The 10820-nt window shown below is 42.0% G+C and overlaps 1 protein-coding gene across 18 annotated transcripts in view; it reads left to right on the top strand.

Moving 5' to 3' along the window:
- Window positions 1–3077: 3077 nt before the first annotated feature.
- Window positions 3078–10820, top strand: part of PLCB4 (phospholipase C beta 4) — a 172439-nt gene continuing 164696 nt past the window's right edge. For 5 of the 18 annotated variants that reach the window (XM_088134673.1, XM_088134638.1, XM_088134656.1 and 2 more), the window contains exon 1: window positions 3078–3299. The gene's annotated coding sequence lies outside the window, so the exon portion shown is untranslated. The other 13 variants (XM_088134687.1, XM_088134665.1, XM_088134642.1 and 10 more) reach the window with 7 other exon arrangements.

Here is a 10820-nt window from a genome sequence, read left to right as displayed (position 1 = left end):
AAATAAGCACACAAGAAGTTAGAGTCAGTAACCACTGCAAAGATGGCCAGCAGAGGGTCTGGATAAGCTCGCAAACTGCTGGAGGCGGCAGCTTGTCACGGTGTCTCTGCTGCATGCCATGAACATGTTTAAGATAGGACAAATAACTGAAACTACTTTTGATAGTTACTTCTACATTTCTCCCCAAAGCAAAAGGAAAGGAACCTGGGCCAAGATATTTCTGATAGGAAACCAGTTTGCTTTATCTTCGGCTAGCCTGAGTCTAAGTAGCCTTGGATTCTGCAATGAGACAAGTATCTCCAAGGTAGGGATAATTCCTCTATACTTATATTTCAGCCAAGGCTAACGAATAATGCCAGGAACTGCATTCTGGGCAATAAAGCCTCAAGGTGATGGGCTAAGCAGATCTCATAGATTGTAAAAGGATTCCCTCTTCCACCCTCAATGTCTAGCTCCCTATTTCTGATATTCACTTGCTGCATCATTTATATCTCCAGACAATAAGTGCCAGTCATATTCCTTTGTTTACGCTGATAATCATAAGTGCATATTATTTTCAATAATATTGCTTTGCCTTTCTGGCTCAAAACTTCCTAATTATGTCAAATAGGTGAATGGCGCAAGGCCAAGGAATAGTGGCAGCAAATTCTGGTATATACGAGTGGTCTAAATACCACCCAGTATCCAGGTACTGTTTGTTGTGACACTCATGAGTTTCACATAATCTCCTTGAGATGGAGGAAAATATGATATTTGAGAAGACATGCAGAGACTGTGAGCAAAGCTCAGTTCGGGAAAACAAGACAGCATAGGAAAGGAACTTCAAGTTGCACTGTCTTGACTTTCTTGGATATAAGAGAGAGGGAAGGACAGAAAATGCTTTCAGGCTTTCAAGATTCGGTTACTATAGCCTGCATCAATAACGTAGAGTTGCAGTATTTTTTGGAGTGTCAGTTCCTGACCTGACCTACCTCAAAGGATGGACACCTTTGCCTGAGGATGTGGGCAGGAAGAGCCAATTTATGGGACCTGAGGAGGAAGATCCTATAAAAGCCAGTGTATGTAGAGTTGGTGAGCAAGACTGCAATCAGGCCTAGGGGCAATAGTACATATTTATGGTTGAGGACTATAGTAGGAGTAAGGGTGAATGTTAGGGTTTGATTTGCAGGGGCTCAGACAAATGCCCCAGTTTTTCTCCCCCATCCCCTTTGGCCAGTCTTGGGAACAGTACAGAAATAGCAGTCATTCTCTGGAATTCTTCAACAATATCTTGTTCTATTTTCTAATATTTATTTATTTATTAAATTTTTCAACTGCCCATTTCCCCCCAATGGGGGAACTCTGGGCGATTCACAACAAACATTAAAAACATAAAATATATAAATACATAAAACCTTAATTAAAAACATTACTAAAAAGGAGAAGGAGAGTCCAAGAGGATGAAAAATCTGAGGCTGAAGGCAGAAGGCCTCTATGGCCTTTTAATATACTGTAAAAACCACCTTGTGCTCATCTGAGGTCCTCCATCTCCACATGTCATGAACTCCTCAGTAGACTAAAATATTTAACAAAGGCCTGTTCCTGGGTGGTTTGGACAGGGGTTGGGGTGGCAGCGGGAAAGAAGTGGTGCTGAGGAAAAGGACTTCACACATCCTGAAAGTGAAATTACCTCCTTTGATATCACTTAGCCACTTAGGTAAGAATGACATTTATTCTTCTGTAACTCAATCATTTTAACTGAGTTTAAAAATATTATAATTAACTTTTCTTTTTGGCATTATACTTCAAGAGGCTTTATATATTAATATCTAAAATTATAGGTAAACTATATAATGATAAAACTATTTCATTATTATTATTATTATTACATTTTTAAGTAATGGATTGAACCTAGGCTATATGGAATAATATTGTCCAGTCTTGCCTCACTTTTGATATTTAGCTTGATTCAAAGGCTACTGCATGTTTCATTTTAATTTGACTGTTTTAAACTGCTTTTATAAATTTAGGGCAGTGTAATAGATTTCCCATTATATTTGGAAACCATGTAAGCTGTTGTGAGAGCCTGATTAAAAGAGGCAATCAATCTCCATAATAAACAGGCAAATACCTTTAATATCCCTTTGCTTTTGGGCAAATGTTTTTCTTTTTTGGTCAATGTTTGTCCTCCAGTTTTCAAGATCATTTGCATTCTAATTTTTAAAAGCCCTTGTAACAGAAGCTTTGCTCCATCTGCAAGCTTTAGCTCATTCCTGAGTTTCATGTTATGAGACAAAATAGGGAAACAGCAGGAGACCCAGAAAATAAGCTGCGGAGTTCACTGTTTCCTCTCCATGTTTCACAGGCGGTGGCTTAATATAGATTTTTAGCTGCTTTTATTCCTCTTGTGTGTTTCTGGTGCTTTGCACTGGGCATGGTTTTGGCCTAGTCTTGCCTTGCTGTCGGGAGAGAGACCTGGTCTGCACTTTCATTGGGACCATTCCCACTGAGCAAAGAGCTGCCTCCTTCTAAGCAGACCTGCCCGCTTCCACCTCAGCGGTGCCCTTGTGAGGATCATTCTGATTTCCCGGCTCAGCGACTGCCCTGAGTCTGTGGCTTTCTGCTGTCCTGCGCCTGCCCCAGCACCATTTGTGCGCCCTCAAGAACGAGGCACCTGCTGGCCAGCGTCTTTCCGGGGAAAGGCTGCTCGGCATCGAAAACAAAGTACCTCAACGAAGCGCCCCCTCCCGCTGCTATCCTCGTGGTGCATTGTTCATTTGGCAACTCGCTCCCATCGGCAGTCGCTTGACCTCGCCACCGTCTTGCGGTGGCTGTGCGGAAGCCCACATCTCTTTCTCCCATCAACAGCAAAGCCGACGATGCGGCGCTCGTCTGACATGAGTTCGCTCCCCCTTGCCCAGGCTGCAGCCGCCGCCGCCGCCTTCCCGGATCGTGCACGCGAACCAGCGGACAGCTCCGCCGGGCCTCGTGGTGGCTGGCGGCGAGCGCGCTCTATACGCACGCGAGGGCGCGCGCGCGCTTGGTATACAAACGCGCTGCCTTTTGCGCGCCGGGGGGGGGGGGTGAGGGCTTCTCTGCTGGAGCTGCTTAGCCCGCGAACCAGGAGTAGCAACTCACGCGGTGGCTGCCAATAGAAAAGCCGCTCGCGGAGACCTGAAGGCTGGTCTGGAGCGGGGCGAGGAGGTGGGGGAAAGACGCCCTCTTTTTGGGGGGTTTGGCGCTCTCCCGAAGCATCTTGTGCCAACGGGTGCTTGGCGGCGGCTTTCTCTTCTCCCCGGCACCGTCCGGCGGCTGCTGATGTAAGACCCTGGCGGGAGCACTGACAAAAGGAGGCGGGGAAGAGGTGGAAGGAGGGGGGAATGCGGTGCTGTGGACGCTGCTGCGAGCGAAGGGCTGCCTTTCCCGAGCTTGAGCGGGCGAGCGAAGGCGCCGGCAGGTAGGCGGAAAGGGCGACTCGAGTGGCCCTTGGCTGACCCGGCGGGGCGACGCGGCGCGTTGCCTGGACAGGCAGGGTGCCGGGGCGGCGATCCCCGGGCGCGGGGGAGTCCACAGGGCCGCGGCTGCGTCTCCAGTCTCCTGAGCAGCCCCTTCTCAGCGCGCCTTTCCTGGGAGGGAAGTCCCGCGGGGTCCGATGGACTTGCTTCCTTGGTAAGTCCGTCTGGGAGCGCCTCGGAGCGCCGGTTTGTAAGAAGCAAGGGGACGAACAGTTTATTTATTACGGGCGGCCCTCCCGTGAGGCTCTGCTGCTGCTGCCCGAGACCTTGTTAGCGAAGGCAATTTCGTGGCATGGCTTCAGTGGCCGTTCTTCACCTTGGCTTTGTTCACTTTTTGGTTTGTTTAGTTCTATTTTGCAAAGTGGCGCCGTGGCAGGTCTCTCCAGATCGAGGCGCCGAGTCCTTCTCCTCTGCTCTGTTCTCCTCTTATTGTTTATTGCTTATTGCTCGCTGAGCAAGTCACCTTTCTTTGTATGTGCATCCGGGATGAAATGTCAGCGCGGTGTGCCAGGCTAAGAAGCGGTTCTGTGGCTCAAGTCTTACTTTAGTTTTGGAGGGTTCAGACTAAGCTTAAAAGAGGTGGTTGCTGTACAGTGGCCTGCAGTCCCCTTCCCCCCCCCCCCAGCATTCTGGGTTGGACTCGGGGTGTCCTGTGAATTGCCCATTACGCTTTCCCAGTGAAGGTTTTTAGAGATGGCATCGAGCATATTGGCCTGTGGTGGTGCGTTTGGTAAACGCTGAATTATTTGTGAAGTCTGTGCATGCGGCAAGATGCTGGATTCTTAATCCGGACTGGCATTTGGTGGCTCTTGCCAGGTGCTCTTGAATGCACTGTTGATTTTCTTAAAAAAATGAAATGCTTGGCTGTCTCCTTTTTGCTGCTGCTTATCTTCTTGGTTCCCTTCCTGCAGTATTATTGTTCTTCATCGATGAAGTAATACTTTTGGCCAAGATAGCAATGTTTGGAAGCTACTAAGAAAAGTGTGTGTACTGACGTACTCTAACCATTGTGATAAACCACTAATGTTAATTCCTGCTTGAGGATAAAGCATACAGCAGAAAATATTACATTATATATAATTTATCACATTTTTACCCCACTTTCTCTATGAGCTTAAGGTGATGTATTAATTTTGTTCTCACAGCAACCCTGTGAGATAGGCAGGCTAGGAAAGAGAGATTGGCCCAGAGTCACCAGTGAGGTGTGTGGTCCAGTCTCATAAGGTATGGTCACTGTCCTCAACTAATTCTGGAAATGTACGAAACACAAACATGCATTTACCCACCTTAGCAGTAGGACGCTTGTAGAAGATCATACAAATCTGTTTTGTGTTGGTGCATGTGTATGCATGCCTTTGTCATTCTATCACAATGGCATTCTCTCTCTCTTACGTATTCCTTATTATTATAATACCTATAAAAATGGTGAGTTTGTGCCTACTGAGTGAATTTGTGTAGGAATGAAAGAGAGAAACATATCACATGTGGCGTGTGCTGTAAGGGTTCAGGTTTGTCACTCATGAATTAGGACTTGGGTGCATTGATGATGATAACTGAAGACAGTATCTGTGTCAGAAACGTGATGGTCCAACTTTTGGAAACAAGTACCATGTTCCCTATAAAGTTTATCAGATTGCATGAAAGAATGCTTTGGTTTAAATTGTCAGGAGTCTGGTAGCACCTTTTCCGAAACAAAACAAATTTTATTAAAAGACATAGGCTTTCGTGAGCTGCAGCTCACTTCATCCGATGCATAGGATGATTCACGAAAGCATATGCCTTTTAATAAAATTCATTTTGTTTCGGAAAAGGTGCTGCCAGACTCCTGATTTTTTGCCACCATGGATCAACACGGCTTTCTTCTTATAATTAGTGTAAACGTATGGCCTATCTCCAAAGATTTCAAACTGAACAACAAACTACTGCATTTTTTGCATTGCTGCCAAGAAAGCTATATGGATGCGTCTCTGAAGTCATCAGAGATCAAGCATGAATTTAAGAAGACTTTACTTTTTAACAGTACAGTTTAGTAGCTTTGCCAGTTTTAATTTATGCCAAAGAAATGAAGGTCTGTAAGAGCAAAACATAGCCTTGTCATCAATGTTACATAAGCAAAGATTGAATAGAAGTTATTATGTGTCATCACTTTTCAGTAGACCACTTCGAAATACCTTGGACAATTAACTGTTTCCTTGGAGCCAGATATAGTCAGATTACATAACAGCCTTTCTTTTGTTTGCATCTTGGCAAATGTTGGATATGTTGGCACAATAATCCAAAACAGATACGTTGCAAGTAAGATTCAGTCTGCATATAAATGAATAGTTTCCATGTAAATTGAAGGAAGTAATGAAATAAATGGTGGTATTTGCATTGTTTTTAACAGAACTTTATTTTAGAATAATAGAATGGCAAGTATGGTTTAGTTTACATATCCTAAAACAGTGGTAAAATGCACTTCAGCCTGTGGGTTTGGCCTGGCTTGCAGCCCTTGTCTTTGCCTATAAATCAGACCTGTGCTGTAAAATAGATCTGCGCTAGTAGTTGTCAAAACAATTTTCAAACCTGACTTGATATTAGGTATGGATTTGTATCTGCCTGAGTAATAATGTGCTTTGCTTTACAGCTGCACTCCCACGCACAGAAGCTTTGTTCTCTTCCTCCCCCCCCTTTCCAGATTAGGAACCCCAAATTAATCCAGAGCATAATTTGTAAACTGTTTAGCCATGGTATGAGAATAGGAGGCTAAGTAATAGCCAATCTGTCTTTAAATGTAGTTCCTTGTCTCACATACACCACCCCAAATATAGAGAAATAACATGGGTTTTATTCAAGTAAACCTATCGTTCTCTAGTCTTGTTTTTAATAAACCAATATCACTGTGGCTGCATTGTTCCAATCATTCTTGGCAGTTGTGTTGAACTTAGAGAGCCTGTCAAATCCATTTGCCTCTTACCTTGAAGGAAAAAAGTTCCTTGTTTAAAAAAAAACAGGCACTTGATGCTTCATGTATTGGGGCTTGTATTGTATTCATGTATTGATGCTTCCTCATTGGGGCTTGCATAACTTCAAAGCTCTTGAAGCCACTTTGGTGGCTTGCTCCCAAAGGCAGTTTATCTCCCAAAGAAGAAGGTATTGCCACTTCATAGCTTGAAGAAGACCACAAGGAGTTTTCATAATCCATAGTTAGACAGTAATCTTACTGCCACTGACCCAGACATTACTCATAGATTTTCTCTTTTCCAGAACTTTTCACCCAGCAGGATATTAGATAAATTGGAAGGGATAATCAGCTGCTGTTGAGGTAGATCAGTCTTCCTCAGCCTGGTTCCCTTCACCAGTGTTGGATTAAAGAAGTATAATGTTGAGATTACAGGAAAGTGGTCGTCTACTCTATGTTGCACCAGCCATGCTGCACTTGGAATACTATAGCCAGTTCTGGTCTCCACAATATAAGAAGAACACTAAGAACCAGAAAGGGTACAGAGAAAAATGACAAATCTGGTGAGGGGCTTGGAAGCTAAATCCTATGAAGAATGGTTAAAGAAAGTGGGTTTATTGAGCCTAAACAAAAGAAGGCCAAGGGGAGACATGATAGCCTTCCAATACTTAAAGGGCTAACACAGGGAGGAGGATATAGATTTATTCTTCATAATGCTGAAGGATAGGATAAGAATCAGTAGGCTGAAGTTTTACACAGAGAGATCCAACTCAAATTAGGAGGAATTTCCTGACTGTGAGAACTATTAAGCAGTGGAAAAGCCTGCCTCCTGGAATTGTGGATGCTCCATCAATGGAAATTTTCAAGCAAAAGTTGGACAGCCATTTGTCTGGGATAGTGTGAAGACTCCTGTCCGGGACAGGGAGGTTAGACTAGAAAATTTCCAAAGTTCCACCCAACCCTATGATTCTAGAGTCCTCAGTGGGTATGGCCACCAACCTTTCTTCTCCAAAAATGTAAATGGCATACCTCACAGCAAGATAGATAGAAAGATAGATATAATGCCAAACATATGAAAATATCACTGAAGATTTTTTTTAATTCTAAAAAAAGTTTTGTAAGCTCATTCAGGCTAGATGCTTGCTTCTGCATGCATGTTGTCCCTGCTGTTTCTTGATAAGTGTTTATGGGGTCAGAGAAAAATGGGAAGTGGGATCTTTGGTTACAGCTGTGGTTAGGAATTCCTGTGATACATAGAAAAAGGGCTGCTGGCTGAGGAATTTTTGCTGGCTGTATCGATGATAATTTCATTTGTCTTCTGCATGTGTGAAGGATAACTGGACTAACATCTGTTAAAAGAAAAAAAAAGTATCAAGTGGATCTCCCCCCCCCTTCTTATTTATACTTACAAGAGGCCTTGGAAAATAATTTAATACAAAATATTAATTAAATTGTTATTCATTACAATAAAATGGCTTTCCTTGATTTGGCCTCCTCTAGTTGGACTGGACTACAGCTTCTTAAATTTCTCTCATAACGTACTGAAGAATAAATGAATAACAGCACATTGGGATAGGTCTCTGTAAACCAGCAATTACAGTAGGAGAGAGAAATAAAGGGAGAAGTTTAATAACCAACCACCATTAACTTTTGGGTTCATTGTTGTTGGACATCTGGTTCATAAAAGTAAATCATATTTTTTTGATCTAACAAACCATTGAGATATATTAGCTGAATAAAAGGCATACGTGTGATAACATTGTTAGCAACCAGTGTACATAAAATGAATAGATGGCTTAGCAACATGCTTCAGCCAATCTCTACCCCTATTATGGCATAGAAGTTGTTGGGTATCACTCTAACTTTTGAAACTTCTGACTTAAGCTTAAGAATCTAAATTGGTTTGGTTAAAATGAATAGAAAGGCGATAAAGCTTCTCCTTGGGTGATGCATAGAGGGAAGATACAGCCATCTGTTTTTGTCTTTTTAATATTAGAAGAACCCAGCTTGATTGGGCTAAGATGGATCCAATGGCTTCTTTCTGATAGTAGTCTGTCAGTGTTTCCAGGACAGACAGTAATGTGCTCTCCCATACTGTTTCCACTAAGTAACTGGTATTAAAAGATACATGAATGTCAGTTTTGCAGTACTGTAAGTGCATATTACCTTTGCATTCTGTTTTATTTTTTGTACTAGATTACTACAAAAGTGAAGTTCTTCATCTCTTCATGATTAAGGGATTGAAAATGGGCCATGAAATTAAATGTTCATTTCCTCTGTCCTTCTCCCCTATTTCCCAAAGGACTTAATCATGGTTAAGGGTTAGCTGTAAATGTAATTATAGTCAAAGCTAAGTATGGTTCACTTAAAACCACAGCTATTGGGACATGCTTTGGTGACTGAATCTCAATTGGAAGCTGGGGAGTTTTGCTTAATTCAGAGAATGAAACTAATTGCTGATTTCTAGACTTGGTGTTACTCTTTAACTGTAGGTATTGGAAAACACAGGCTTGTATAAATACTGTTTTTCTTTAGAAATTTGCAGGTATTTAGGGAGTGGGTCGTATGCTTTTCCTGTTGCCTTTATTTCTTTTTGCAATTTTCTTGAAGCGTTTAGAGGCCACTATTCAATATAAGAACTAGGACTGTTCAGCATGGTTATTGCTGTATGTGTGATGATTGCCTCACACGCAGAACACATGATGCATGATGATTCTTATCCTCCTGATGCTGTTTTCTTTCCGTTCACCCCCCCCATAAGCTTTTTGAACAGTGACGTTTGTGCATTGCCAATACATTTCAGACACGTGGAATGTGATTTTATTCCTAGGGTACTGCTAGAGGAAGGTGCACGCAACTTATATAAGCAGAGAAAATCAAGTCAAGATTGTTTTCTGTCAAGAAAGTTAAACTGATATGAGATTATAACACTGACTTGATTGCCTTCTCTGGTAAAATGGATTATTAATGCACTAGAGATCCATCAAAACAATTATGAGAAAGAGAAATTAATTAACTTCCGTCAGGGGTTTGGTGGGCAGGGAAGGATTTATTTGTTTGTTTATTAAAGCTGCATCAGGTGTATAGGAATGAAAGGAGGATTATTCAAACTTGTGCATGTTCACAAACGAGCAAACAAATGGATTAAATAAACAGTTTGCGGGAACTGCTGCTGCTTCCTCTATGGCTTTGTTTGTAGGTACCAGCTTGGTGCTGGCAGAAGACTTCAGTCTAGATTCTGTCCTGGAATCGGGACTTACCCCAATATATTTGTTAAGGCCATCTTATGAGTAGCAGAAAGACAAGTTGCAGAAGGATGTAGGGGAGAAGTGTATGAGCCGCCCAGTTGCTGTAGCTTGTTCTGATTACATAAAATCATGACTTAATATTAATCTGGATGCTGGCATTATTGCAGTTGATCCTAGTGTACGGAAACTTTTCCTTTTATTCTCTGGGAAAAAACGTGTATCACCGTCTATGCTCTCTACCCCCCAAAATATAGATGTCACTGTATGTACAGTTGTGTAGATTAATTTATTTCTTGTTAAGAATGTTTCTGCAAACTTTACTGAAACAAGGAGGAAGTGTGATGGAGTTGCTTTATATAAATCACACCTGGGAAACAGGATGGGTTGTTTCAAAAGTTAAAGGATTTTTTTAGGTAACAGAGGAAAAATGTTGCAGAGTACATCCTAAGTTCTGAGTTATGCTCATAACTCAGAAATAAACTCTAGAGTAGCTGACTTTAAGTTACATTAGATTTCTGATTAATTATTTTTTAACATAATAGGTTGTGGATCATTCTGGTCTCCTGGGTTTAAAAACAGCCAGGATCTATTTTGCAAGCAAACTAGATGTGATCTCCTTTGGGATATAAAGGGCATGGTTTGGTACACCTCATGAAATAAGTACTTTGAAGCTCAAGTTGAATAGTGAAAAGGCATTGTATATTGAACAAGTATGATGGGATTAGTTTGTGCTGACAAGTACAAGGGTCTGTGTTGCATGGAAGTAATTGACTGGCTTGTAACTTAGCAATGTAGTGTAATCTTCAAGGAGGTTTACTCTCAAGTGTCTAGGTTGCAGTCTAAATGTGATGCACAGTTGTTGAGTCCATTGGATAGTTCCTGTGACCAACTATTCTAGTGTCCATGTCTGATTTTGACTGCAGCTTTCCCATTAGCAGCAAACAGCTGTAATTCTGCTGGAAAGATTAATTGCATGACTGCTAAGGTAATTAAAAGTCTGGGAACACCAAACAAGGCAAAAGTCTATCATTAGTTTGATAGATTTTTTTCAAGGATGTATGTACTTCTAAAGACAGTACCATCACTATTCCAAATGTTTGTTACCTGTGTGAAGTGTACAAATTTCATTTCATTTCC

Source organism: Python bivittatus, unplaced genomic scaffold (genome assembly GCF_059951505.1).
Source record: "Python bivittatus isolate LINGU-HERP-01145 unplaced genomic scaffold, Pbiv_v1 ctg000020_np1212, whole genome shotgun sequence".
NCBI classification, from domain to species: domain Eukaryota; kingdom Metazoa; phylum Chordata; class Lepidosauria; order Squamata; family Pythonidae; genus Python; species Python bivittatus.
This window is presented reverse-complemented; position numbering and strand designations above follow the sequence as displayed.